We start from the raw sequence: 27,695 nt of genomic DNA on the forward strand, positions 1-27,695 counted from the left end.
CTGAGTGCACAATAGAACAGAGCAATTAAATGGATAAAAGATACAAATGTAAGATCATATAATATAAAACTCCTAGAGAAAAACTTAAGCAAAACACTTTTTGACATAAATCACAGCAATAACTTTTTGACCCTTTTCCTAAAGGAAATTAAATAAAAAACATACAAATGGGACCTAATTAAATTTAAAAGCTTCTGCACAGCAAAGGAAACCACTGACAAAACAAAAAAGGCAACTTACTAGATGGGAGAAGAAATGATATGACTGATGAAGGATTAATATTCAACATATATAAACAACTCACAGAACTGAACATCAAGAAAACAAACAACCCAATTAAAAAATGGGCAGAAGAATTGAATAGGCATTTTTCCAAAGAGGAAATAAATGCAGATGGCCAGCAGGTACATGAAAAGATGCTCAGCAGAGAAATGCAAATCAAAACCACAGTGAGGAATCACCTCACACCTGTCAGAATGTCTAGCATCAAAAAACATAAATAACAAATGCTGGCTAAAATATGAAGAAAAGAAAACCCTTGTACACTGTTAGTAGCAAAGTAAATTGATGCAGTCACCATGGAAAACAGTTTGGAGGTGTATCAAAAAACTAAAAATAGAATTACCACATGACCCAGCAATTCCACTCTTGGGTATATATGCAAGAAAACAAAAACACTAATTTGAAAAGATACACTCATTCCAATGTTCACAGTAGCATTATTTACAACAGCCAAGATATGGAAGCAAGCTAAGTGTCCATAAATACACAAATGGACAAAGAATATGTGGTATATATACAATGAACACTACTCAGCCATAAAAAAAGACCAAATTTTAACATTTGGAACAACATGGATGGACTTGGATGCCATTATGCTCAGTGAAATAAGTCAGACAGAGAAAGACAAATACTATATGATATCACTTGTATGTGGAATCTAAAAAATACAACAAACTAGTGAACATAACAAAAAAGAAGCAGACACAGATTTAGAGAAAAACCTAATGGTTACTACTAGTGTGGAGGGGCAGGAGGGGCCATACAGATGTAGGGGAGCAGGAGGTACAAATTGCTGGGTGTAAGATAGCCTCAAGGATGTACAACACAATGAATATAGCCAATATTCTGTAATAACTGTAAGTTAAAAGAGCTTTTAAAAGGTGTATAAAAAAGAAAGTGACTGGAGGAATAAAATAGGTACACATAACTATTTCTAGAGTTTATCATTGGTACTATCTACAGGTACTAACTCATATTTCTAATTTTCAAACAAGTTTAACCACTTTATAATTTGTTTTTAAAATTAGTTTCACTACTTGGAAGAAATCACATGGAAGTTCCATTAGCATGGCTCCTGCTAGCAGTGATAAATAAATGTACAACTGTTCAAAGAAATAACTATAGAACATTATGCAACTCATGAAGTATACCAACACTACTCACTCATATTAAGGTTTGTTTACTATGTCATATCAACTTTGCCTTCACAGCACTGTACGTGATAGTGCATTGGTAAAGAAACTGCCTGCCAATGCAGAAGACACAGGTTAGATCCCGGGTCAGGAAGACCCTCTGGAGAAGGATATGGGAACCTGCTCCAATATTCTTGCCTGGAAAATCCAACAGACAGAAGAGCCTGGCAGGCTACATTCAATGGGGTCGCCAAGAGTCAGTCGCGACTGAGCACACATCTTAAAAATAGCGGGGGTTCATGTTTGGGAACGCATGAAAGAATTAAAGATTTTAAAATTTAAAAAATAAAAATTAAAAAAAAAACTTAAAAAAAAATAAAAATAAAATAAAAAAATTAAAAAAAAATAGCATACCTTATATGTCATATTCAATTCAAGGTGCTATCAACTGTTAACATTAGCTACTACTTTTTAACAATATTCTGTATCTTCAGAACTTACACTTTGCAAGATACTTACATGAACAAACATATATGTGTTAAACAGATCCAGAAATTATACACATAGGCATTCTATAACATCCAGTGTTATGAAATTTTAAAATTGGCCTACATTTAATCAGGTATCTCAGACCTTCTGTTAATATATAAACATATATAGCCAGTTATATTAACTTCACCAGACTCTAATGTCCTATGTTTTTAAAAGGAAGAAAATTAAAACAACATAGAGGTAATACGGTCACTCACTTTAAAATGTATGAGAAGACAATCTAAAAATTGCATGGAGAAAGTGGCTTGTCCATTAACCCTATACTGTATACAAAGGCTATCACAATGTGGTTTGTATGCTTCAGGGAAGTAAATAAAAATTGCTGAAATGAGCCACAAATGAAAGAAAACAAGCTATGGAGTACTTACCACAAGCAAAACACTCTTCTCAGAGTTTTCACACATTTTCGTATAATTCTCACCACAGTTACCAACGCGTGTACAATTATTTCCATTTTTATAAATGACCAAGGCTCAGATATAAAGCCCTAGGATTGAGCTGACAGTTTTGCTGTGCCATATAAACAATTAAATCTCTGATCTTTCTTCCACTTCTAGGGTCATCATTTTCACTGTAAACTAAAAATAGCAATACACATGCATAAACTTATGAAAATCAAAAAGCTGAAGCGAGATAAAAAGTTCTAATTCCAAAGTTCTTAAAAAGGCATCCAAGGTACTGTAATTTACTCAACCTGGGCTTCCCTGATGGTCCAGTGGTTAAGAATCCACCTGCCATGCATTGGGACCCGGGTTTGATTTCTGGTCCAGGACGATCCCACATGTCACAGGTCAACTAAGCCCACGGACCACACCTACTGAAGCCTGCATGCCCTAGAGCCCATGCCCCACAACAAGAGCGGCCACTGAAATGAGACGACTGCGTGGAACTGGAGACGAGCTCTCTCTGGCCACAACTAGAGAAAGCCTGCCCACAGCAACAAAGACCCAGTAACCTAAAAAGAAAAATTAATTGACTCAACCTATCTTTCCAGCTCTCTGTCCATATTTATCACACTCACGAGGTTTTTTTCATATTCCTATGTCTTTGCTCATAATTGTCAGACTATAGCCACCTCTATTTCCATCATCTATGTCACAGTTCACAATCAGAACTATATGCATCTTTTTTTATTTCTCATGGAACTTTGCCATGTTGCACATCTTACTCTACATCGAAGAACAGTTAGTTGCACACATATTCTGGCCTATCAACTATCACCCTCTTATGGCAAGTAGTACAATTTATTTACATGTGAGCCACCCAACTGATTACTAACTTGAATAATTAGCTGTGTGACCTCAAACAATTTACTTAACCTCCATGAACTTCAATTTCCTCATTTGTAAAATGAGGGCAATGGCATTTATTCATTTGTATGTATAAAATACTCAGAACAGTACCTTAAGGAGTTTGTTCGGTATAAGTGTAAACAATTTGCATACCATTAATCACTGAAATTTTTGATCAAAGAAATTCATTGTTTGGTGTTAACTAGCTCACATTCTCATTCAACTCTGAGTCTAGCATTTGAAAATTTTTGAAGGAAAGATATTTAAGTTTTTAAGTATAAAACATTTTAAAACATAAGACTTTATAAGTCTTCTAAGTAGTTTTATAAGGACAAATATATATACTACATGTATATAATATTTACATATATATATATATATTACACATACACACAGACATTATCATAACAGATTCCTGCAGAGCACAAAATAAGCTCATCCCTGCAGCAAAGTACCAGTTCATCCTACAACTTGATGACACAGATGTGAAAGGAGGGTTATACATCAACATAGGACTCTTGGATAGAGATAAGATTATTCACTGGACTTTCTTACTTCTTGGTACAATTTGGGAACTTTCTGCATGGTTTCTGAATACTCTGCCAACCATACAGAAAAACTAAACCTGTTTTACATCAACAGGACATTCACAGTTCAACATCTGGGTCTCCTTCTCTCTCTTTGCACTAAACAACTTTACAACTTTGATCTTTTACCTCCCAGCATCCACCTCATGGCTGTTAACAGTGACTTCAGGGGAGAAGGAAGCTACAGACCTCACTGAACTGGGAGATGACAGCCTTTCTATAGCAAAAGCAGCCTGAGCAGTATTAATGTACAGAGCATCTATACAGAAAATAGAAATATTTAGTGTCTTCTTTAGAAAGTTTCCACTCCAAAATAAGGACTCAATGGCTAAAAACCATAAAGACAGATTTAACAACAATCAAATCAGGCAGTTTCACTTCTCAAAAATAGTAAATAGAGTCATCACATTTTCAGTAGAAAATAATTATTAGAAGCGAAAGTTTACTCAGTTACTGTAAAACAGGTCCAACATCTTGCATAGATCTTCCCATGGACTGTAAAGAGCAGATGGTGAAAATTCCAGCAAAAATTCCAGTGGAAACTATGACTATTATTTAATTTATGAGGCTTGTCTTAAAGATATAGTTTGCATTAAATAACAGAAATTAGCACTTTACAAAGACAAATTTAAACTTATGACCTATAGTGTTTAAAGTAAGATGGTAGATTATTTAAGAATAAGTGAGATGTTCTTGAGAGGAATACATTCATCAACAGCATACAAGTTTTTGGTTTCCAAGTCAGTGCTTACTTCTGCAATGTTAAGTATCTTAGAAAGAGAAATAAGTGAATTGATTCCTTAGTACTCTTCTACTCATCCCAACACAAGCTTCCATTTCAAATTTAAAATGATGATGAGCTAGCATGTAATTTTCTCTGCCATTATCTGATTTCATGTCCAGGTATTCTTTACTTCCATTACGAAACAACAATGATATACATGGAATAATAGGAAAGATGTTACAAGTGCTCTCACTTCAAAATATCTTAACTCCAGCAATTTCTCATTCAAAAAAGATTGTGCTTTTGTAATGACTGAATATATATTTATGCATCCTCATATTCTGTGTGACATATTTGAACTAACAGAAGACTGCAGTCTAAGGTAGCTGTAAGTGGCAAGACACAGAGGCTTGGGGTCCTGGGAAAAAAGAATGGAGAAAAACAGAGATGAAAAAGGAAGCTAAAATGCTACCCATAAGAAGTGAGGATTCACTGACTATTCCTTTCACAACCTTAGCCAGGAGAAACAAAGATCTTTTCAAATTGAAAGGAAAGATTTCTCAAAACAGAGAAAACTAATGTGCCAGGAACTATCCACAGTGTTTTTCTGCAATAACTCTTGTTGCTTCTTCCAACAAGCTTATGAGTCCTACAGTGTTATTTCCCCCATATTAAAATGCAGAAACTGAGGCCCTGAAAACTTGCACAAGGTCACAGAACAGGAGAGAGTTGAAACAGATTTTAAATAAGAAGTCTGACTCCATACAAAGACTGATCTCCTTCCCATTAACAGGTATGCCGTATAAAAACAGGATCTCCTAGTATTCACAGAAAAAAGACTCACCATGGCAATAGTCAATACAAAATCACAGTCACCATGTGATAATCAAATACATCCACCATATTTAAACCTAAATCAGTTTTATTTGTTTTAATTTATTTATTTTAATTGGAGGCTAATTACTTTAAAATATTGTAGTGGTTTTTGCCATACATTGACATGAATCAGCCATGGGTGTACATGTGTTCCCCATCCTGAACCCCCCTCCCACGTGCCTCCCCATCCCATCCCTCTGGGTCATCCCAGTGCACCAGCCCCGAGCACTCTGTCTTATGCATGGAACCTGGACTAAGACTGTCAGCTCATTTGCAGAGTGTTTCTGACTTAAAGGAGAGAGAGATGTGAGTTAGTATTTGCCACCACATTCTGCTCTGGTCTTAAAAGTGTTTTATCTCTTTTCTTTTGAAGTGAATTTTAATGAGCCCTTAATTGTCAAAGGACTTCATAAATATTCATTAAACAGTAAAAGAAGTGGTGTTTCCTTTCCCTAAAAGCTGAAAGAGAAAACAGTTAAGATTCCAAAGTAGAGTAGGCATGATGAAAGTCTTAAATGGAATTGTAAACATTCAGTGTTGTATTAGATGTTTACCCAAATGGTTCATATCATTCGAACACTTAAGAAAATTCTCAGTAGCGATAACTTCTATTTTTGCCTTTGTAAGAAGCCCACCACAGCACAGTCTGTTGGAGATATTTTCATTTTTATCAGTCATCCAATTCCAAATGATCCAAAACATTTCACTAACTATTGATGATGCCTTCTGCACCACTGAACAGTAAAATGGTTATGATGTTGGAGGAAGCGATTTTGATCTAAATCAACAGGGCAGGCCCAGCTATTATGAAAGTGCCACAAATCTTTTGCATTAAAAAATGTTTTCACACTGGATTTGAGTCTTCAAAGAAAGCATTCACCAAAGTGTTGCATTTTACATCAATCCTACACAGCTGTCAGGGAGTGTATTATCATAACGATTGACTTCTGATGAAGCCATAGCCTCAAATATTTCCTCCCATTGCCAAAAGGTGGGAGATCTCACAAGATATCATGGCCATGCCAGAGTTCCCAAGGTCAGCCAAATGCAAATGAGCTGGCAAGTCAAATATTAACTCCATGAGAACACGTCTCTCCAAAAACCACCCCATCTGATTCATTGTAAGAAAGGGGAAAACATGTTCGTTATTTTCAGACATATAGTAATAACTTTTCCCCCTTTTAAAACTGTTGTTTCCTCAATGAGAGATAAATATGTTTCTATAAAAAGACCTCCCCAAAGTCCCTGAATTGTGAAAATAACTACCTTGTCATTATCACAAAACCAGAAATAGAAGATACCTCAGTTAAATTTGGGGAAATTAAGACATAAGAAAGTAAATAAGTTTATTTAGTGAAGCCCCTCTATAATTTCCAAAAATGAGCCAAATTCAGAGACCTAATTCATTTAAATGTCTTTAAGAAATTTTATTAAACAATAATCAGATAATTTTTATTTTGTACTTGATTCTAAAATATTTAAGTCATTCAAATACAGCTGTTAAATTCTTACAATCATTTTCCCAGCTGCTTTGTATTTTTCACTTCCTAAAGTTTAGCTGGAACTGGGGACGGTGAGATGGGAAGAGGAAATACATCTGTAATGGCTATTTAATAAGCTATGCTCTGTGGCTAAATAATTATACATATGTTTATAAAGACTCTTATTCTTTTAAAATTAAACAATATCAAAACTTGGTTTACCTACAGTATCCAGTAAGCACAGAAACATTTTATATTACCTGAATTCAGAAACACATGGCACCAGACAGGGGACCACAAATATTACTCAGGAACAGAATAATGCAACACAGGGGCAAAAAATGCTGAAGAAATTTTTTTCTTGTGGTATCCACTAGCACTTTTTTTTTTTTTAACAGACTAAGCTTTTATTGGTTCTTTATGATTATGCTACCACCTTCCAGGCGAATACACATTGTGATATAAACAAATTTAAAAAGGAATTAAAAAATGGAAAAGTAAGTATATGGTTTTCTTAATATCCGTTTAATAATTTAAAGTTCAGAATAAGAAACTCAATTTTCAGTCCCACGTAGTAAGCTTCAGGGTTTCCCTAGTGGCTCAGATGGTAAAGATCTGCCTGGATTCAATCCCTGGCTTGGGAAGATCCCCTAGAGAAAGGAACAGCTACCCACTCCAGTATTCTGGCTTGAAGAATTCCAAGGACAGAGCAGCCTGGTGGGCTACAGTCCATGGGGTTGCAAAGAGTCAGACACAACTGAGTAAGCCTCAATATACATGAAAAATATCCTGGTGAAGAACGTAAATACTAAAAACTTGTATCTTTTATTGACTTTATTGACTTTATTTTGGTCTTATTAAGCATTACCTGACACTTGTTCTTTACTTCTTTAGATACTCAAAATGTCTTACTCTCTGCTGAGTCTACAAAGCTATGCCTAAATGCTTATTAACTGAATGTAGTTGAATAGATTTTAAAATAGTGTTATTGTGATGATTAACTTTATATGCCAACTTGACTGGATTGTGGGTACCAGATATCTGGTCAAACATTATCTGGTATTTCTGGGAGGGTGTTTGGGATGAATCTAACATCTGAGAGACTGCAGAAAGCAGATTTCCCTCCCTAATCAGCTGAAGGTCTGAACAGGACAGAAAGGTTGACTCTCCAAAGAAGAGGGAATGCCTCATATCTAATGTCTTCAAGCTGGGCCGTCACATTTTTTCTGCCTTCAGATTCCAACTGAAGTATCAGATCTCTTCCTGGGTCTTAAACTCCTGATCTCTGTATCTCTGTCCGGACTGTAACTACACTGCTGGCTCTCCTGAGTGTGCAGCTTGTCGACTGCCCATCTAGGGACTTGCCAGCCCGCATCATAATGTGGACCAGTTCCTGACAAAAATATATATACACACATGCTTCCTATTCGTGGTATTTCTATGGAGAACCCTGATTCAGTTATTCTTGGTTTTCAAAGTTTCCTAAAATACCCAAGTTTCTTAAATAAATATAAAAAGTTCTTTTAATTAAATCTGAATTACCTTGGGCCCTTGAACTGTGGTTCTTAGAGTTTCTTCAACCTAATAAAAAGTTAAATTTTACTATCAGCAATATAGTTGAGATCTAACATATGTCCTCAGACTCAGTGAGTGACTCATTGTAGGTCAGACTCACTGTATGTCTGACTCAGTGGACCTGAATCTGGGCAAACTCTAGGAGACAGTGAAGGACATGGAAGCCTGGCATGCTGCTGCAGTCCACGGGGTCACAAAGAGTAGGACATGGCAACTCGACAACATGTCCTCAGAATCCATGCTCTATTGATGGCAATTCAGGCAGTGCAGCCACTAATGCCCCTGTGCCCAATGCAAGCTAAGACTATAAGATCATTCACATCTTAGTGAAATGTAAATTGTCCATATGAGATCAAACAGCAAGGATCAGATTCAAATAACAAGTCTAAGATTTCAACCAAAGCTAAGGTGCACTCACCAACTACAAGATGATCACAGCGCAGAGTGATTTGGTTTTTGTTTCTATAAATTTCCTTGGCAGTATCTTTCTCATCTCTATCCACTCTCGGCCCAGAGATTTGTGTATAGTAATCTCTTCCAACAGTGTTGCCCCTTGGGAAATCAAATTGTTAAATAAATGTCTAGGCTGAAGACCAGTTCAAGATGCTTTACTCTCCTCTACTAAATAAGGTAATAAAAATCACCAGAGGTATGAAAGCTATTGGCAAAAATCTGAGCTTCAAAATAGGTGAAAAGCATGTAAGTGGAGAACACAATCACTTAAAACTTATATTACTCAATAGATACATATATACCAGAAATCTTGCTCGAAACATTAAACATTTTTCATTACATGCATTCTGGATGTTTTAGTAAAGAACGTACTAATTTCCGGTGACTAAAGGAAAAAAAAATGTACTTCAGCGTGTTTTCAATGAAAGAAGATGGCTGTGAAAGTAAAATGGAGTGTTTGAGGCTAGCCAGGGCAAGCTAAAGGTTAAGTTTTTTTGTATTCTAGAGGTACTTAGACACTTCACTGAAGCTAAATGCTGTTTTCATTACTTCAAAATGTACCAACAAAAATGAATCAGACATTTCCTTTTTTTCTTTCCTCTTTTTCAATGATTTCTCTTTCAAAATTTTTTTTTTTTTTAAAGAGCCACTTTCCCCCCTGGCAACAGTTAGGAATTCCTATACTCCTATAAGAACATGCAGTAGTGTGAGGTTTTCCCTTGTTTGATTTGTGTAAGGCCCATCTCAAGACACAATCCACTTACTAGGCACAAGTACCCTTTTCTGAGCTCTAGTCCTTTTATCTCAACTGACTATGAGATCTCTAACACTTCATGCTAAGAGGTCTTGCTGATACACCAAACTCAACATATTTAAATCTGAAGTTCTTCTTCCTCCTTCCTGAAGCCTCTCCGGCCTATTCTTGTTCTTTCTAAACCTAAACTGTCTTCAGTTTCTTTCTGATAAACATGCTCATCATCCACACAGCTGCCAAATAAAAACCCAGGAATCTTCCTAGATGTCTCCCTCTCTGTATCCATTATATCCAATCCATTAGCAATACAGTCATTTCAATCTTCTAAATTTTTTTGGAATCCTTCCTTAACTCTCTACTGATATTGTTAAAAGATTCCAAATGTAGCCCTCATCATTTCTTACCTGGTGGTCTGCAATAGGCTCCCAATCTCTAGCCCTACCTTCCTCTAACCATCTTATACTACAGTCAGAACTATATTTTCTAAAATAAGCATTCACTTATTGGCTTAACTAAACAATTATTTGGAAACACCTACCAGGTAACAGGTTCTGCCCAAGTATGCAATAATGAAAAGAAAAAGACACAATTCCCTGCCCTGACAAAGCTGACAGTTACTGGAGAAAAGAGACGAGAAGTCAAGTCAAGATGAAAGCACATTAATTATGTTATGTGCAATGTGGAAAAATAAAGCAGGGAAAGGAGATAGAAGGTGTAGGGAGTGGTTGTTATTTTAAAGAGGACAGTCAGAATCTCCTCACTGCGGCAGTCATTTCTGGGAAGGAAAAGACGGTGAGAGTGAGCTATGAAGTGGAAGTGTTCCAGACAGAAGACAGCAAGAGCCCTGAGGTGGACGTGCACCTGGGGTCCTTGAAGAGCAACAGGCACAAGTTTGTCCAGAAAGAGGCACAGAGGTATGAGGGGAGGCCAGAGAAGAAAAAGGGACAGATCTGAGAGGGCCTTGGGGGAACTTCTTCCTCTGGGTGCTGTGCCAAAGATGGACTATAGGGACAACAATCAAAGCAGAGAGCACCTCGGAGATGACTGCGGGCACTGACAATGAAGCAGTTAGTGGATGACTAAGGCGGGCGCTGACTGTGGTTTGAACATGGATGGCAGCGGCAGGGGTGATGAGAAGCAGTCAAATTCAAGATGTGTTTTGAAGGTATTATTGTTACTTTAATTTCCAAGAAAGTAGAGCCTAAGACAACTGCTTGCAAACAGGTAGTTTACTGGCAATGTCATCCAGGAATCAACCAGGACTGTGAAACAGGAAAGAAAAAACATAGGCAATCTGAGGATGAGTTAACTAGCTCACCTCGCCAGAGGTACCATGACATGACCCTCAAGATCTCCATTCTGGCTCGGCTCCTATCCCCCACTGGTGGTGTATGGCCTTTCCTTTCAAGTTGTACATCAGCACACTTTGGTTCCTCGTGCTGCATTAAAGAAGCCCCAAGGCAGGGGACCAAGAGGTAAGACAGTATCCAACTTCATCTTCCTAAAACAGGGCAATGCCTTCACAAGAGGTGGCTCAGTGGGTAAAGAATCTGCCTGCAATGCAGGAGACAGGGGTTCAATCCCTGGGTCAGGAAGATCCCCTGGAGGAGAGCATGACAATCCACTCCAGTATTCTTGCCTGGAGAATCCCATGGAGAGAGGACCCTAGCAGGCTACAGTCCATATGGTCGCAAAGAGTAGGACACGAATGAAATGACTTAGCACACACACACACCCGTGACAGCAGGAAAAGGTAGTCTAAAGAGGATTTAGAAGTGGAGTACACGGAGCCCTAAAAAAATAGTCTTGGAATAATTCTCTAATGGACTATATGTACTACGTGAGAGATAAAGAAGAGATAAGGGTAATGCCAAGGTTTGGTCCTAATGAACTACAAGCATGAAACTGCCATTAACCAAAAGACAGTGGGAAATATGATTATGTATGTTACTTCCTTCTAAAAGGTAGTCATGGATCTCGGCATCTCCGGTTCACACACACCTTCATCTCCTCAGCCCTGCTTACAATTTCAAATTAGCCACTCACTACCCCTCACCTCCAGCTCTGCAGTTATACTAAATAAACTCAATCCTCTGGCCACACTGTGCTCTCTCAGGGCTCTCTGGAATCTTGCTCAGGTTGGTCCCTCTGGCTATCTGTTTTGCTCAAATAACTCCTTATCAGCCTTTAATTGGAAACTCAGTAGATATCTCCTTTTAAGTTAGATACACACCTACCCATTCCCAAAACAGTCTTTGTATGTGCCTGCCTCCCCTCCAGGATGTAATCATGGAATATTTTTCTTGAACCCATAGGGCATATTACAACACTGGAAGATACTAGGTGTGCAATTAAAGTATGCTAAATTAAGGAAAAAGTGGTTTCTCCAAGTCATTCTATGTTTATTTTTAAAACAGTATCTGTGCCCCAAACCAACTTCTCATATGAACTATTTAAATATTTTAACGTGTCACCTCATCCTGAGACACTGAAGGTTATGTCCAAAGTCACATAAGTATTCAGTAGCTGGGAAACAATTACATTTCAATTATTTTGATTCCCATCAGAAAAGACTCCTGCCTTTTCCCAAATAGTTACCTCTGAGCCAAGATGTGAGTATAATATGTTTTAGGATATTTATAGAATTAGATCATTAAAGATTAAAAATGCTTACTGCATTCTTTAATTGAAGTATAGTAGATTTACAATGTTTCAGATGTACAACAAAGTGTGTATGTGTGTGTGTATATATACACACACTTTTTTCAGACTCATTTCCACTTTAGGTTATAACATATTGAATACAATTCTCTATATTCAATAGAGATACTGTGCTATACAGTAGGTCATATTGTTTATATATTAGTAGTGTGTATCTATTAATCCCAAACTCCCAATTTATCCCTATACCAGCATTCCAGTTAACATAAAAATAAGACCATCTGGAAGTAAAATAAATCATTGTACTGTATCTTAAATCTTAAAGACTCTTAAAGAGAGGGTTGATAAAATCAGATCATTGCAGTCAGCTTGATGCCCGACTTCTGGGAAAGAGATCTTTTTCGCCACGTTGTCTGCAAGTTATAGGTCTAAATGACGTAGTTGGTCATGCTGTTCAGGTAGGGTGTGTGTGCTCAGCTGTTTCAGTCACGTCCAATTCTTGGCAACCCCATGGACTGAAGTCCACCAGGCTCCTCTGTCCATGGAATTTTACCAGGCAAGAATACTGGAGATGGTTGCCATTTCTTTTTCCAGGGATCTTCCCAACCCAGGGATCGAACCTGTGTCTCCTGCATTGGCGGGTGGATTGTTTACCACTGAGTCACATGAGAAGCCATGTTCATGGAGGGCAGAGCCCAGTCAGCTTCTCATAGAGGCTTCCTGACTTCAATCCATTTCAGTTCTGATGGAAAATGTGAGCACATTATTTTTAGATTCAATATAGGTTTCTGTTGGGTAAACTTTCTGGCTGACTAGATTTTCTGAACCTAGTCCTTTTCACTTGGAACAAATGTGCAATTCCCGAAGATGCCAACACATCATGTGTTACTGATGCATAACAAGATTAAGAGGAAAAATGAAAACATTTAAAAAGAAAAACATACTTGGGAAAAAATTACACAGTAAAGTGACCTGGGTAACGCCCTCAGACATTTTCTAAAATTATTTGGAGGATATCTTTATAATTTAAGAGTACACCTAGGTCCTATAAAAACTGCAAAGTGTTTTCAGTGCAGGGAATAAAACAGCATACAAAAGAAAGCATCATTTTATAATTTATAGAGAATAAAAATCATTCAAGTTTGAAACTTCCAAAGTTCTATTAAGTCCTTAAACAACTCACATTTAATTATAAAATATTACAAAATAATAGACACTTCGGAAACATATGCATTCAATCACATAGCTAGATGTGGTAACATTTAAAAATTTTTCTAAACTGAAATTCCTTTATTAGAAAAATAAGGCAGAAGACTCCATTATCTAACTAAAACACCAATCATACCATAACTCAGCTCACAAATCCTCCATGAATTTCCATTGCCTGTGGGATAAAGTTCAAGTTTACTCACAAAGCAACATAATTTTAGTTCAAAGTTCTCAAACTTTAACCACACATCTGTATCAACTGGACGGCTTATTAAAAACAAAGTTTTCTGGATGCATTCCCTGGAGTTTTTGATTCAGTAGGTCTGGGTTGGGACACGAGAATTTATATTTCCAACAGGTCTCCATGTCACACTGATGCAGGGACCACAGTTTGAAAACCACTGTCTAGTCGCAATCTAGCTTTCATGTGTCATCTATTTCCCTACACAGACTTCTGGCTCTGCACACTTTTTCATCCTTTGATTCTAAATAAACCATTCCAAACACGCTTATGTTTATAGGTTCTAGAATTCAACAAAAGAACTCTTGCTTAAGCTGTACTCTATAGAGCAACTGTATTTCAACAGTATTTGAATGCTGTCACAACCACCCTCCAGCTTATCCTGAATCAGCTTTAGCATCACTCGTTGTTAATACTCTGATGTACAAACCTCAAGGCCCTGGGGTCATTTTCCCATCCTAATGACGGCCATGGCCCTGAGTGGGAGAAGTATGAAACAATATTCTGGGGGAAAAATGTTTTTGTTATGACTATGAGTTTCTGCTATCTGAGAAGGGCTTGTCAGTGTGGGCAGTTTTCCAACTACTCTACAGGAAAGGCGTTTCTGCTACAGTAACAAGGAGAAAAGCTTGGAAAGAGGCTTCCTAGCCTATAGGCATGCTCTCTGTCCCCAGGACGATCTATTAATCTGTGTACGAAGAGTTAATGATAAAGATTCATAGGCAAATTAACAGATCCCCATAAGGCCCAGATACAGAATTATGAAGACCAATTGTCCCCAAAAGCAATAACTGAACAAGCAGGGTTGCAGGTGGGCTACTCTGCTAAGTTTTAACAAAGGAAAAATGATATGATCTTAACCAGAACTAATGGTAACTCTTAATCACAAGTAATTTTTCTCATAAACCAACTAAATAAAATAACAAAGCCTCTTCACTAAAATTCTGATTTCACAAGTAAAATACTATTATCATTGATATCAGAAAAAGAAAATAACAGTCAACACAAGAACCTGAATTCAGTGTTTTCCTTGTAGAGAACATTTTCTGGAACCCAAGTGTTGAATACTAGAGTAACTGGCCATGACCTCCTCCAGGGAATCTTCCCAACCCTGGAATGAAACCCACATCTCATGTCTTCCGCACTGGCAGCCAGATTATTTACCACCAGCCTCAGTGCAAAGCTCCTTCAATTTTCAGAAGAAAGGAAAACCCATCATGCTTTCTAGCTGAAAGGAAGGTAAGGGTGTGGCTATGTACTGCATTTTGTTATGGGTTACCTCTTTTATTACATAAAATTCTACAAATACACTAAAAAAAGAGAATATCGGGTTCAGTCTTAAGGGATGTTTTCTATCATAAAGGAATAAATTATAGAATAAAGTTGACTGAGGACCAACCCCTTCTCCTGCCATATTCACCACTATCATAAACTGGCTTTTTATCTACTACTATGAATATTACACAGTAGTAGATAAACAGCCTACTTCACTGGAAGGACTGATGCTGAAGCGCTAGTATTCTGGTCATCTGATGCAAAGAGACGACTCATTGGAAAAGTCCCTGATGCTGGGAAAGATTGAGAGCAGAGGAGAAGAGGGAGTCAGAGAATAAGAGGGTATCACTGATACAATGGACATGAACTTGGGCAAACTCCAGGAGATGGTGAGGGACAGGGAGGCCTGGCATGCTGCAGTCCATGGGGTTGCAAAGAGCTGGACACAACTGGGTGAATGAACAACAACAACATGAATATTTTAGGAGCTTTATAGAAACATAATTCACATGCCATAAGACTGACCTTTTTAACATGTTCAATTCAATCCTTTTTAGCACAGAGTTTTGCAATTATATCATCATGCAATTTTAGAACATGTTCATAACACCCTCAAACAAGTCCCATAGCCATTAACAGTCACTCCCTATTCTTGCCCCTGGCCCCCCATCCCAGGCAACTTAAGGCTACTAATCTGTCTTACATCGGTGTATAGTTTTAAATTTTAGACTTTTCATATAAATGTAATATGACAATATGTGGTCTTAGAATCTGGCTTCTTTCACATAGCATGATGTTTTCAAACTTTATTCAAGTTATAGCATAATTTTTATTGCCAAAGAATATTTTATTATATAGATATACAACATTTTGTTTATCCATTCATCAGCTGCTGGACATATGGGTTTTCCACTTACTGGCTATTATGAATAACACTGCTGTGAACATGTACAAATTCTGTGGGGACATTAGGTTCTCACTTCTCTTGGATAGATACTCAGGAGCGAAACATCTGGGGCATATGGTAACTGAATATTTAACACTGTGAGGAACTGACAGACTGTTTTTTCAAAATCGGTTACACCATTTTCTATTCCCAGAAGTAGTATATGAGGATTCCAATTTCCCCACATCTCTACCAACACTGGCTATTATCTTTTCGATTATAGCCACTCTAGTGGGTGGACAAATATCTTGTGGTTTTGATTTGAATGTCACGGACAGTTAAAGATGGGTACAATAAAGGACAGAAACAGTATGGAAGTAACAGAAGCAGAAGATATTAAGAAGAATACACAGGACTATTTAAAAAAATATTAACGATCCAGATAACTACAATGGTGTGATCACTCTTCTAGAGCCAGACATCCTGGAATGCGAAGTCAAGTGGGCCTTACTATGAACAAAGCTAGAGGAGGTGAGGGAATTCCAACTGAACTATTTCAAATCCTAAAAGATGCTGCTGTGAAAGTGCTGCACTCAATATGCCAGCAAATTTGGAAAACTCAGCAGTGGCCACAGGAATGGAAAAAGTCAGTTTTCATTTCAATCCCAAAGAAAGGCCTTGCCAAAGAATGTTCAAAGTATCACACAATTGCGCTCCCCTCACACGCTAGCAAAGTAATGCTCAAAATTCTCCAAGCCAGGCTTCAACAGTACAGGAACCATGAACTTCCAGATGTTCAACCTGGATTTAGAAAAGGCAGAAAAACCAGAGATCAAATTGCCAACATCTGCTGGATCATAGAAAATGCAAGAGTTCCAGAAAAACATCTGCTTTACTGACTATGCCAAAGCCTTTGACTGTGTGGATCACAACAAACTGAAAATTCTTCAAAAGACGGGAATACCAGACCACCTGACCTGCCTCCTGAGAAACCTGTATCAGGTCAAGAAACAACAGTTAGAACGGGATATGGAACAATGAACTGGTTCAACTGGGAAAGGAGTACATCAAGGCTATATATTGCCACAGTGCTTATTTAACTTACATGCAGAGTACATCATGAGATGTGCCGGACTGGATGAAGCACAAACTGAAATCAAGACTGCCAGGAGAAATATCAATAATCTCAGATATGCAGATGATACCACCCTTATGGCAGAAAGTGAAGAAGAACTAAAGAGCCCCTTGATGAAGGTGAAAGAGGAGAGTGATAAAGCTGGCTTAAAACTCAACATTCAAAAAACAAAGATCATGGCATCCGGTCCCATCACTTCATGGCAAATAGATAGGGAAACAGTGGCTGAGTTTATTTTGGGGGGCTCCAAAATCACTGCAGATGGTGACTGCAGCCATGAAATAAAAAGACACTTGGTCCTTGTAAGAAAAGCGATGACAAACCTAGACAGCATATTAAAAAGCAGAGACATTACTTTGCCAACACAGGTCCATCTAGTCAAAGCCATGGTTTTTCCAGTAGTCAGGTATGGATATGAGAGTTGGACTACAAAGAAAGCTAAGCACTAAAGAATTGATGCTTTTGAACTGTGGTGTTGGAGAAGACTTTTTTTTTTTTTTTTTTTGAAGACTCTTGAGAGTCCATTGGACTGCAGGGAGATTAAGCTAGTCAATCCTAAAGGAAATCAGTCCTGAATATTCATTGGAAGGACTGATGCTGAAGCTCCAATATTTTGGCCACCTGATGCGAAGGGCTAACTCACTGGAAAAGACCCTGATGCTGGTAAATCCTGAAGGCAGGAGGAGAAGGGGCCACAGAGGTGGATGGCATCACCAACTCAATGGACATGAGTTTGATCAAGCTCCGGAGTGGTGGTGGACAGAGAAGCCTGGCGTGGTGGACAGAGAAGCCTGGCGTGCTGCAGTGCATGGGGTCGCCAAGAGTCAGACATGACTGAGTGACTGAACTGAACTGAACTGATAGCTAATGACACTGAGCAGATATCTTTTCATATAATCATTGGTCATCTCTACATATTCTTTATAGAAATTTCTATCAAAATCCTTTCCCATTTTAAAAAAGAATTACCTTTCATTATTGGTTTTAAGAGTTCTTTATATAATCTGGAATTGAGTCCAACACTGGATATATGATTTGCAGATGTTTTCTCCATTCTGTGGGCTCTTCTCTCACCTTCTTGATGATGTATTTTTCTTTGATGATCCTTTGTATTATTTATTATTTTATTGCTGCTTGTGCTTTTGACATCATATCTAAATTGCTTTATCTTATGAATATTTCTATGTAATTATGATCCAGATCTAAAAATCTTATATTACTTTTGAAAATGGTTGAAAACAACTTAGGCTCCATTTAGCAGTCCTTGAAAGTTCCCATTTCTCCACATCCCTGCCAAGGCTTGATAACCTCAGATTTACTTTGCCTATTTCTTAATTTTAACTTGGTAGCTCATTTTATTTTAACTTTACTTATTTAGTTTCTTTTCCTGTGCTGCCATCTACTCTGTCAATGGCCTGTTCATGTCTTCTGACCCTTTTTTTGGTATTTTTCTCATTTAGGAAGACATTCTTTATATATAATTGATATTAATTTTTCTCAGTTACATGTCTTGTAACATGTTTTCCAAGTATGTAAGCCATCCTTTTGCTTGTTATATGCTTTGTTGAACTACCAATAATTAAACTGTTTAGAAATTCTAAAATAATATCTTTATGTCCTGTGATCTTTGCATTTTTTTTAACTTTAAGCTATACAAATGTCCTACTCTAAGAGACACTGTATTATATAGCTACTAATGGGATGGACACAAGAACCAATCAGTCTTGATTTGAATCTATCTTCTACCATATATTACTGTGTAATCAGAAACAAATTTACTTCTCTGAACCTGATTCTTCCTTTATAGGATAGGGGGGATAAGAGCACCTATTTCATGTTGTGTGGCATTTAAATGATGAAGTGTTTATGACAATACATGGAACATCAGCTATTCTTTTCTTCTAAACATTTTCACTTTTTGAATTTTACCTTTAGCTTTATGACATACTTGGAGATGATTATTTTTCTCCTGTTTCATGAATTTTATACATGGTATGAAGTGAGGTTTTCAAATAAGTCTGCCTTTCCCCACTGATCTCTAACGTCCCATCTGACACATTATTTCCTTATACATATGATTCTCTATCATGTCCCATAAATCTATGGCTACCCTAGGCCATAACCACACTATTTTAATTACTATAGCTATTAAACTATAAAATCGTAGTAAGTGTTTATATCTAGAAAAGCAAATATACCTAACTTGCTCAGTGCTTACTATCTATAAACACAGGCATTTACAAGTGAATGGATTACAATGCAGATATTTGTATCCTTGGATTTATGAATTATAAAATCACAAGTAAAATATTGTCTGTTAGCTTAGTACTTAATAGAACTATAAGTATACACTTTTCTTTTTAAGCCCTAGACCATTTTGATTATTTTGTAAATAAAGTAATGACTTATTGAAAGCCAAGGGGATAATAAACAAAAAATCTAGACAAAGAAGTAAAACTACAGAACTTTTCCATGGGATGGATAATTTTGCTCACACACCAAGTATAAATAGGTGATAAGAAATTTTCAGCAGAAATTCAAAAATTCCTTAAAAAGAAATTAAAAAATGAAAACAAAGCCCCAGAAGAAAAGACCAAGTATTCAGTTTGCAGAATCACAGTGTGGATTCCCAGTGACTGAGGAAGAGGTAGAAGAGATTAGTATAAACACCACAGCAATTTTATCTGGTAAAGACAGTTCATCGATTATACTAAAACATTCTACAGCTACTGCTCCTGACCATAAAACTCAATGTGTAAATCTAAAAGGAGCCATGTATAAGTGATACCCTACAATAGGAAGGAACAATGACCTTGTAATTTTAGCATTAAGAAATAAATCTGGAGAGGTGAGAGCATTCACTTTTGTGTAAAGCCGCAGATCACATTTCTTATTTGCAGTCAGAGCTACTCAAGATACTTCACAAGTAATCTCTTTAGATTAACATTTGCAGAAAATCTTAGGAAGAGGAAAAAGGGAAGGATGCTCCATGCTTCACAGCAAGAGAGATTTTTTTTCCTTAGAAAATAACTCAATTGTGTTGCTAATTTTGCCTTCCCACCTCAGATGGCGAGGTACTGTGGCTGAGAACAAACTGAATATAAGTTGCATTTCTGTAAGCACTAAATTGTTGTGTTGTTTAGTTGCGAAGTCATATCCAACTCTTTTGCAACCCCACAAACTATGGCCCTCTAGGCTCCTCTGCCATGGGATTTCTCAGGCAAGAATACTGGAGTTAGTTGTCATTTCCTCCTCCAGGGGATCTTCCTGACCCAGGGATCAAACCCGTGACTCCTGCATTGCAGGAGGATTCTTTACTGCTGAGCCACCAGGGAAATCCAAGCACTAAATTATGACAGTCTAAATGTGGCTGAACATATGGTACTTTTTACAAAATATTATGTATTATAGTAAGTGGGAAAATCTAAGCAGAAGTTATCATCTCTGAGCTTTATTCATACCCTGGAATATTCATTTGTGGTAGTTGTGGTGTGTGTTTCTATAATGTGTCTCTTAAATAAAAATGTTCATGTGGCAAAGACTTTAACTTCCAAAGATTCAGCCTAAATAGCAATCATAAAGTCCAATTTAAATGTAATTCCTCAAAGAACAAGAACAAAACCTCTGCAACTCCAAATTCTGGTTCAGCCACTAGAAGTAACAGTAAGATTTGGGTAAGTCGCCCAACAACTGTGTGCCCATGCTTCCTCCCTTGTGAAAATGAGAGAACACAAGTAGATCATTAAAATTAACTAGGTCTTTTCAAATAGCAATGTAGGTGCCTGTAACATTTGTTTTTACGGGGCTTACTTTAGATTGTGTAGATGTTTGTTTATATAATGGCACTTTATTCTCTGTTGAAGAAAACCTTCAGCTCCATCATCCCACACACAAACTACTTCCGCTCTTACTTGAAAGGAAATTCCTTTTCAAGGTTCACAGTACATTAGAGACAGCTGCATTGCTGAGCTTCCTCCAAAAACTTTAAAAAGCTGCAGATGTAGCCCATGCATGACATGGATCATGAAACGAGACAATCTCAAACACTCAGACTGCCCCTTCTCTTACCCTCTTTTCATGCTGTATTTTCTGGGGTGCTGGCTGCTTATATTAAGCACTATGTGTATGTTTATTGCAAATCAGGTCCCTGAGGGAATGCAGGAACTCTCTAAAGTGACTATCTTGAGTGCTAACCTCCAAAGGAAGATAAGGTGAAAAGTACATTTCCATTTAATGACATTTCAACAACAGTCACTACCCTATTCACTTCCAAAGAGGCAATCCTCACTTCAAACCACACATTCCCTGGGTGTGTTTCCATACTGCCCTGGAACTCATAAGTGTTTGTCTGGAAAACTCAATTCTGGACTCAGAACCAATAAAACAAAAATACAACACTAGGTAAGAATTCTGGCATAGAACTTTTCCAGCAGAAGCAAAGAAGAGAGTTATGACTTGGTTTATTTCAGAACAGTCACCAAGGCTGCCTATATTGCTACAAAGATAAACTATTTGCATTAGGAATAACATGTTGAATATAATTAGAGGTGGGTACAGGGCTCAGGGGACAATGACATATTTTATTTTCTTGGGCTCCAAAATCACTGTGGATGGTGATGGCAACCATGAAATCAAAAGATGCTTAGTCGTTGGAAGGAAAGGTATGATCAACCTAGACAGTGTATTAAAAAGCAGAGACATCACTTTGCTGACAAAGGTCCATCTAGTCAAAGCTATGGTTTTTCCAGTACCCATGTATTGATGTCAGGGTTGGACCATAAAGATGGCTGAGTGCCAAAGAATTGATGCTTTCGAACTGTGGTGTTGGAGAAGGCTCTTGAGAGTTCCTTGGACTGCAAGGAGATCAAACCAGTCAATCCTAAAGGAAATCAACCCTGAATATTCATTGCAAGGACTGATGCTGGAGCACCAATACTTTGGTCACCTGATGCGAAGAGCCAACTCTTTGGAAAAGACCCTGACACTGGGAAAGATTGAGGGCAGGAGAAGGAAGCAACAGTGGATGACATGGTTAGATAGCATCACCAACTCAATGGATATGAGTTTGAGCAAACTCCAGGAGATAGTGAAGGACAGGGAAGCCTGGAGTGCTGCAGTCCATGGGATTGCAAAGAGTTGGAAAGGACTTAGCAACTCAACAACAACAGGGCTCAGAAGCATCTCAACAACAATAAGGAGCTTTCTGAAGGTGGTTCACAGAGCCAAACTCTGAAAAGATTTCCAAGAGCCAACCAGGTGTGCTATGACAATCTGGAGAGAGAAATGACTTAATTAATGTACCTGAATGTACCTGGGATTCACATTTTTGTTTCACCCTCCAAGAAATCCTTCATTCCAGATTTGGATTCTTCCAAATAAATTAAGACTTAGGATCCCTTCTTCATCATTAGGGACAATATTTTAATAATGCCAGGACAACTGTTTCGTTAAACAACAGGTCATACTAATGCAGTAACTTATGAAAGGACACCAAAACCAGATATGTAGGTAAGTTATTTCTGAAACAAATTCTGACAATTCTTTTTAAATACCATTAATATAAATAAGTTCTTGGTCAGAAAAAGGGCATTAGAGGTTTCATCTGCAGGTAAAGAATGAACTGAAATTTATTAACTCTAATGCCGTATGTGCCAAATCCCTTGAGGTAGCTTAATCAACTGCAGCTTTCTGGGCTCAGCTCCCAAATACTTGGTTCAGTAGATTTGGGATGGGGTATAGGGGGCTGCATCTTTAAAGTGACCTACAGTGACTCTGATGTCGGAAACACACTGAACCATGCTGTGAGGAAAACTGCAGACTCCTTGTTTCTCAAATGGATCACTGCTGATTGCACACTGCTCATCAACTAATTCTCATTCACTAGCCACTGCAGCAGGCCCCTCACCCAGCCAATGGTCACAGCAACACCTGCATAAAAATCCTCAAGTCCTTCCAGTCAAGCCAGGAAGAGGCCAGAAAATCACCTGATCCTGAATTCAGGTCTCTCCTGCCACACGGCACCAAGCTGCCACAAAGAAAACACATTGGCCAACTGCTATATTATTGTTGGCAAGCACCGAAATTTGCTCAAAACCTTTACAAATGAAACCCAGCTGCCTAAGCTCAATACCAGATGTCTTCTACAATGTGTGGCTTTGATAGATTAAATTGAGCATAAGAAAGAGATGAAATATATGAAAATCTAATTTGCAAGATGTTTGTCATTAAGTCTAACAAAAAAAGACAGAAAACTATACTTTCACTAGAAGAGGTTAAGTAGGGTAGATTAACAATATTCATATTAACTACCAAAATGCATTTTATGAATAAACTGTTTAGTGTCTTTTTAAAAATACAGCCAAAAACGATCTTCAAAAATACCCACTGAAAGAATGTCTTATGTCAGTAAAATCATTCAGTTTATCATGAGGGTCCTTTTCCTCTAAACACATTCCCCAATTTGAACACATTTTCATTCAGGGCATAGGAAATTAAGTAGGAAATATTTAGTGATAGTCTCTGATTTCAATAAACTGTAATAACCTTATGAAAACATACATATAAGAAACATATGTATATAGATATATATAATATGTATAAGAAAGTATGGAAGTAAAAAGGCAATTTGTTTAGTAACCTCAATTAAGTGGCATCTACCCTTCTTCTGTTACGTCCTGATGAAACTCTTTTTTTGTTGTTTTCCAGGTCACTGCACAGTTCTCGATAACTCAGATGATTTAAGCGCCTGAGTTAAACTCAGAACCAGTCGAATATTCCTCCAATGAGCTGCACCTCCCCTCACTTAAATGAGTTAATAGTTAATGGGCAAATACAGCATATTACTCTTACAACATTAACCTTTTCTTTTTTCAAGAAAGAAACATATAAATCATAATGGAATTTATAAACAATAAGCAATTGAGCATATTGACTCTAACCAAGATAAACATTCCATTGAGATTTAGCCCCATAAAAAGTGCACCATCATTAAAAGTACACAGAATTACAATTGGCAGGTTATTATTTTTCAGATTTGAAAAATATTGTCATAGTTTTCTTTTAGAGAAACCAAAATAAAGCTGAAAGATTTAGCAAAGACATAGTTTCAACATGAATATTTCTACAAACATAATAGCAGAAAGATAATTTTATGCAAAGTTTACAAAACAAACCTGGCCTCAGATTTTCTGAAGCCATATACTATTGGCCTTGGCATAGTTTAAAGGAAAACAGAAATAATCACAAAGAATTTTAAGATGCCATATTATATTAAATTCTCTCACACTTGGCTGATATATTATCAATGCAGTTCCCACAATGCTGACGTTCCACAATTGATGCAAAAGTGATATAAGTTGCTATTTCCTTACCTTGAAGACTCCCGTTAAAATTGTGAAGATAGTAAGGTAAATATGGAGACATGATGTCCTCACATTATGACCACAGGATCAAGCAGTAAAACCTATGCACCAAAACCAGTCTTCTGCATGTACTTCAGAGGTTTTTAAAAGGTGAATTTGTTATGTATACTCATTCTCCCCTGGACTCCAAAAGGGATCAAAAGCATAGTTTCAGACACTCAAGCTCCCAGAATTTAATCTAATGAAATGTATACTGCTAGCCACAAACTTGTGGCCTTTTGGGGGATCAAAATGTAAAATTTGTGAGATATTCTTTGTGAGACATATGATGTGCAACTACCGTTTCAATAAAGGAGTGAAAGTTATATGTAACAATCTGACAAAACTAAATCTGCCAAGAGTTTACAGTACTTGTTTCATGTATTATTTTTGCCACCACCTTTAGTATCCTGAGTTTCTATAGCATCTTTTCTTAAAGAGTAAAGAAAACCATATCACTTCAGTTACTATTTAAATCAACAACGTTTGGGAGTGACATCTCCTGAATACCAAAATTCATGTTAAAAATAAAACACATTTTTCATAATTTTTCTACTCATATAGCTGATAAGTCACTTGGTAGCCAATAGGAGTTCATTACAAGCAAAGGAATATTGCTGCTGCTGCTGCTGCGTCACGTCAGTCGTGTCCAATTCTGTGCAACCCCATAGACGGCAGCCCACCAGGCTCCCCCATCCCTGGGATTCTCCAGTGCATGAAAGTGAAAAGTGAAAGTGAAGTTGCTCAGTCATGTCAGACTCCCAGTGACCCCATGGACTGCAGCCTACAAAGCCTGTCCATGGGATCCTCCAGGCAAGAGTACTGGAGTGGGTCGCCAGTGTACTAGAGGTATTCATATTGCAATTTTAAATTCCAGTAGCAGCTATATTGGGTGTTTTTGATTGTCAACCTAATCCAAAACTTCTTCTAGAACAAACTTCCACTATCCACAGTGTGAATTATTGTCTGGTGCCCATCTTGGCATTGGGTGACTACACATCCTATTTGACTCACATCTGATTACTGTTTAGGGTCAGCAGTCAATCAAATTCTCTCTCCAAATAATTAAAAACAAGAAACAGTGAAATGTTTATCAGTTAAGTTTGGAGAGCTAAGGAAAGAAGCTCTTCAAATATCATAAAATGCAGACACTATTTTGGGTCATGTGCAAAATAATGAGTATGTCTAAGGAAGTAGACTCCTCTGCAGGCCAAACACTGTACTGTGCACTGGAATTCAGCAATAAATGAGATGGACATGGTTCTTCCTCTGAGAAGCTGAGCTTTCAACAGGAGAGTGACACATATAATGATACATCACATGTACTATAAAACTGAAATAAAACTTACAATGAGGGATTATATCAAGTGGATCTCATTTAATTTGGATTGTTCAGGAAAACTTAGTGATACTTAAGCAAATGAATAAGTAGAGTAGAAAAGAACTTTATGGGCTATGGAAACAACATATGTGGAAAGAAAGAGGAATGTGGATCATTCTGGACAGGAAAGGCCTTTGTGGCTTGCTGACCACTGAGTAGTGAGATGAGCTGCAAAGGAGTCAGAGCCTCGCTAATGCAAGCCTGGAAGGACATAGAAAGGTCTGGATCTTATAATGCACGGAATGTCTGGTAACAACTTGTAAACAGAAAGAAGGGAAAAGACACACAGAGAAAAGAACATGTCCATGAGGTCCCTCACAGACATGGATGAGTAGAAACTCAGGTCCAGTGGCCTCTCTGGGTCCCATGAGGCTGTGTTTCCTTTAGCTTTTCTTTAGGTCTCCATTCAACTTCTTCCTCTACTTCAGTTTCTGTTCTTTTGCCCAAAATATCGATACTACTAATGTGATCGTAGACACATTATTAACCAATATGGAAGGTAATTAGTTATGGAAGGAGTGTGATGGAGCTGATATCAAGCAAGAAATCAGTTACTCCAAAAGCCGCAGCTTCTCTAGCATAAAGTGAAAAGCAGCAGGGCCTAGAAATAAGAATGAGGTTATTCTGAGCTCACAGTCAAAAAATCATCCTTAGGTATTTTAATATGAATATTTACCCACACACATCTATTATGATGAGCAGAGTAATTATTTTGCCGATGGAAAAATGTATAATAATCAAGACCAAAAGGGTCCATCTGAACCTAAAATTTTGCATAAGAAAGCTTGATAGACAATGTAGCTGATTTTAATTGTCAGTACACTGTCTTACTTAAAGATTTGCCTAATGTCCTGTCCGAATTCTAAAAATGAGATATATACATTTGAAAAGTTAGCAGAAAAAACATATTCATTAATTTGTTCCTAGCAGTTATTTTAAGTCAATAAAAGATTTGTAAAATGTTATTTCGAATTCAACTGGCTCACAAAGACACACAAAAAAACTAATCTGAACTCTGATCTATTATAACATTAATATGTTTTCAGAAGCTTTCATGTATTTGTAATTTAAACGTTAAAATTATATATGCACAGATATTGAGAGATACATATGCCTTAAATACATGGTAGCCATCACTACATATTGAAAGAAGGTAACTTCTCATAACAAATGATAAAACTGAATAATTTGTGTTTGCACTCAATAGTAATGTCAATGTGTTTAATCCAATCTACTCTGCAGAATTTAAATTGAGAAGTATAATTTAGCCACTTTCCTCCCAGGTAAATTGCCACAGAGATCAAATTTCTTACATCTGTGATGCTCACCACAAGGTGCAGTTACTCCCGATTAACAGCCCAAGATTAATTGTTGGAAATGCCACATAATAGCTGCAGTAGAAAACATTTTAAACACAGACCCATGTTTATGCATTTAACAGATGTGTTGGTCTAACAGTTCAGATTTTCACTATAGTGTGCCATATGGCAACAAGGATCATTTTTCACTTAAAAATATTACCCAAAGTTAATGCCCTACAGCAATACTACCATTTTAATTTTGAAACTACACATTCACAGCAATGTTTGTTATCCTCCTGTTACTGCATTTCCTATTTGTCTTAATTCTACTGAAAATATTTAATAGCATAGATTTTTTAAATAGTTTTAAACTAGTGTCAACCAGCTCAAACACAAATATTACAGTAGGAGATGTACGAAATATGACCTGGCAATGAAGTAGCAGGATGTAAAATACTGGTTATGTAAAACTGCAAGGGCCATGGAGATTGGGACAT

General features: G+C 37.2%; 1 protein-coding gene across 7 annotated transcripts in view; it reads right to left on the bottom strand.

Annotated features, from left to right (window-relative positions):
- Positions 1-27,695, bottom strand: part of BMPR1B (bone morphogenetic protein receptor type 1B) — a 448,166-nt gene that overhangs the window by 77,688 nt on the left and 342,783 nt on the right. For 2 of the 7 annotated variants that reach the window (XM_013964509.2, XM_013964508.2), the window contains exon 1: positions 8,921-11,276. The gene's annotated coding sequence lies outside the window, so the exon portion shown is untranslated. 7 annotated transcript variants of the gene reach the window in all.

The sequence above is a fragment of the Capra hircus genome, chromosome 6 (assembly GCF_001704415.2).
Source record: "Capra hircus breed San Clemente chromosome 6, ASM170441v1, whole genome shotgun sequence".
In the NCBI taxonomy this organism is placed as follows: domain Eukaryota; kingdom Metazoa; phylum Chordata; class Mammalia; order Artiodactyla; family Bovidae; genus Capra; species Capra hircus.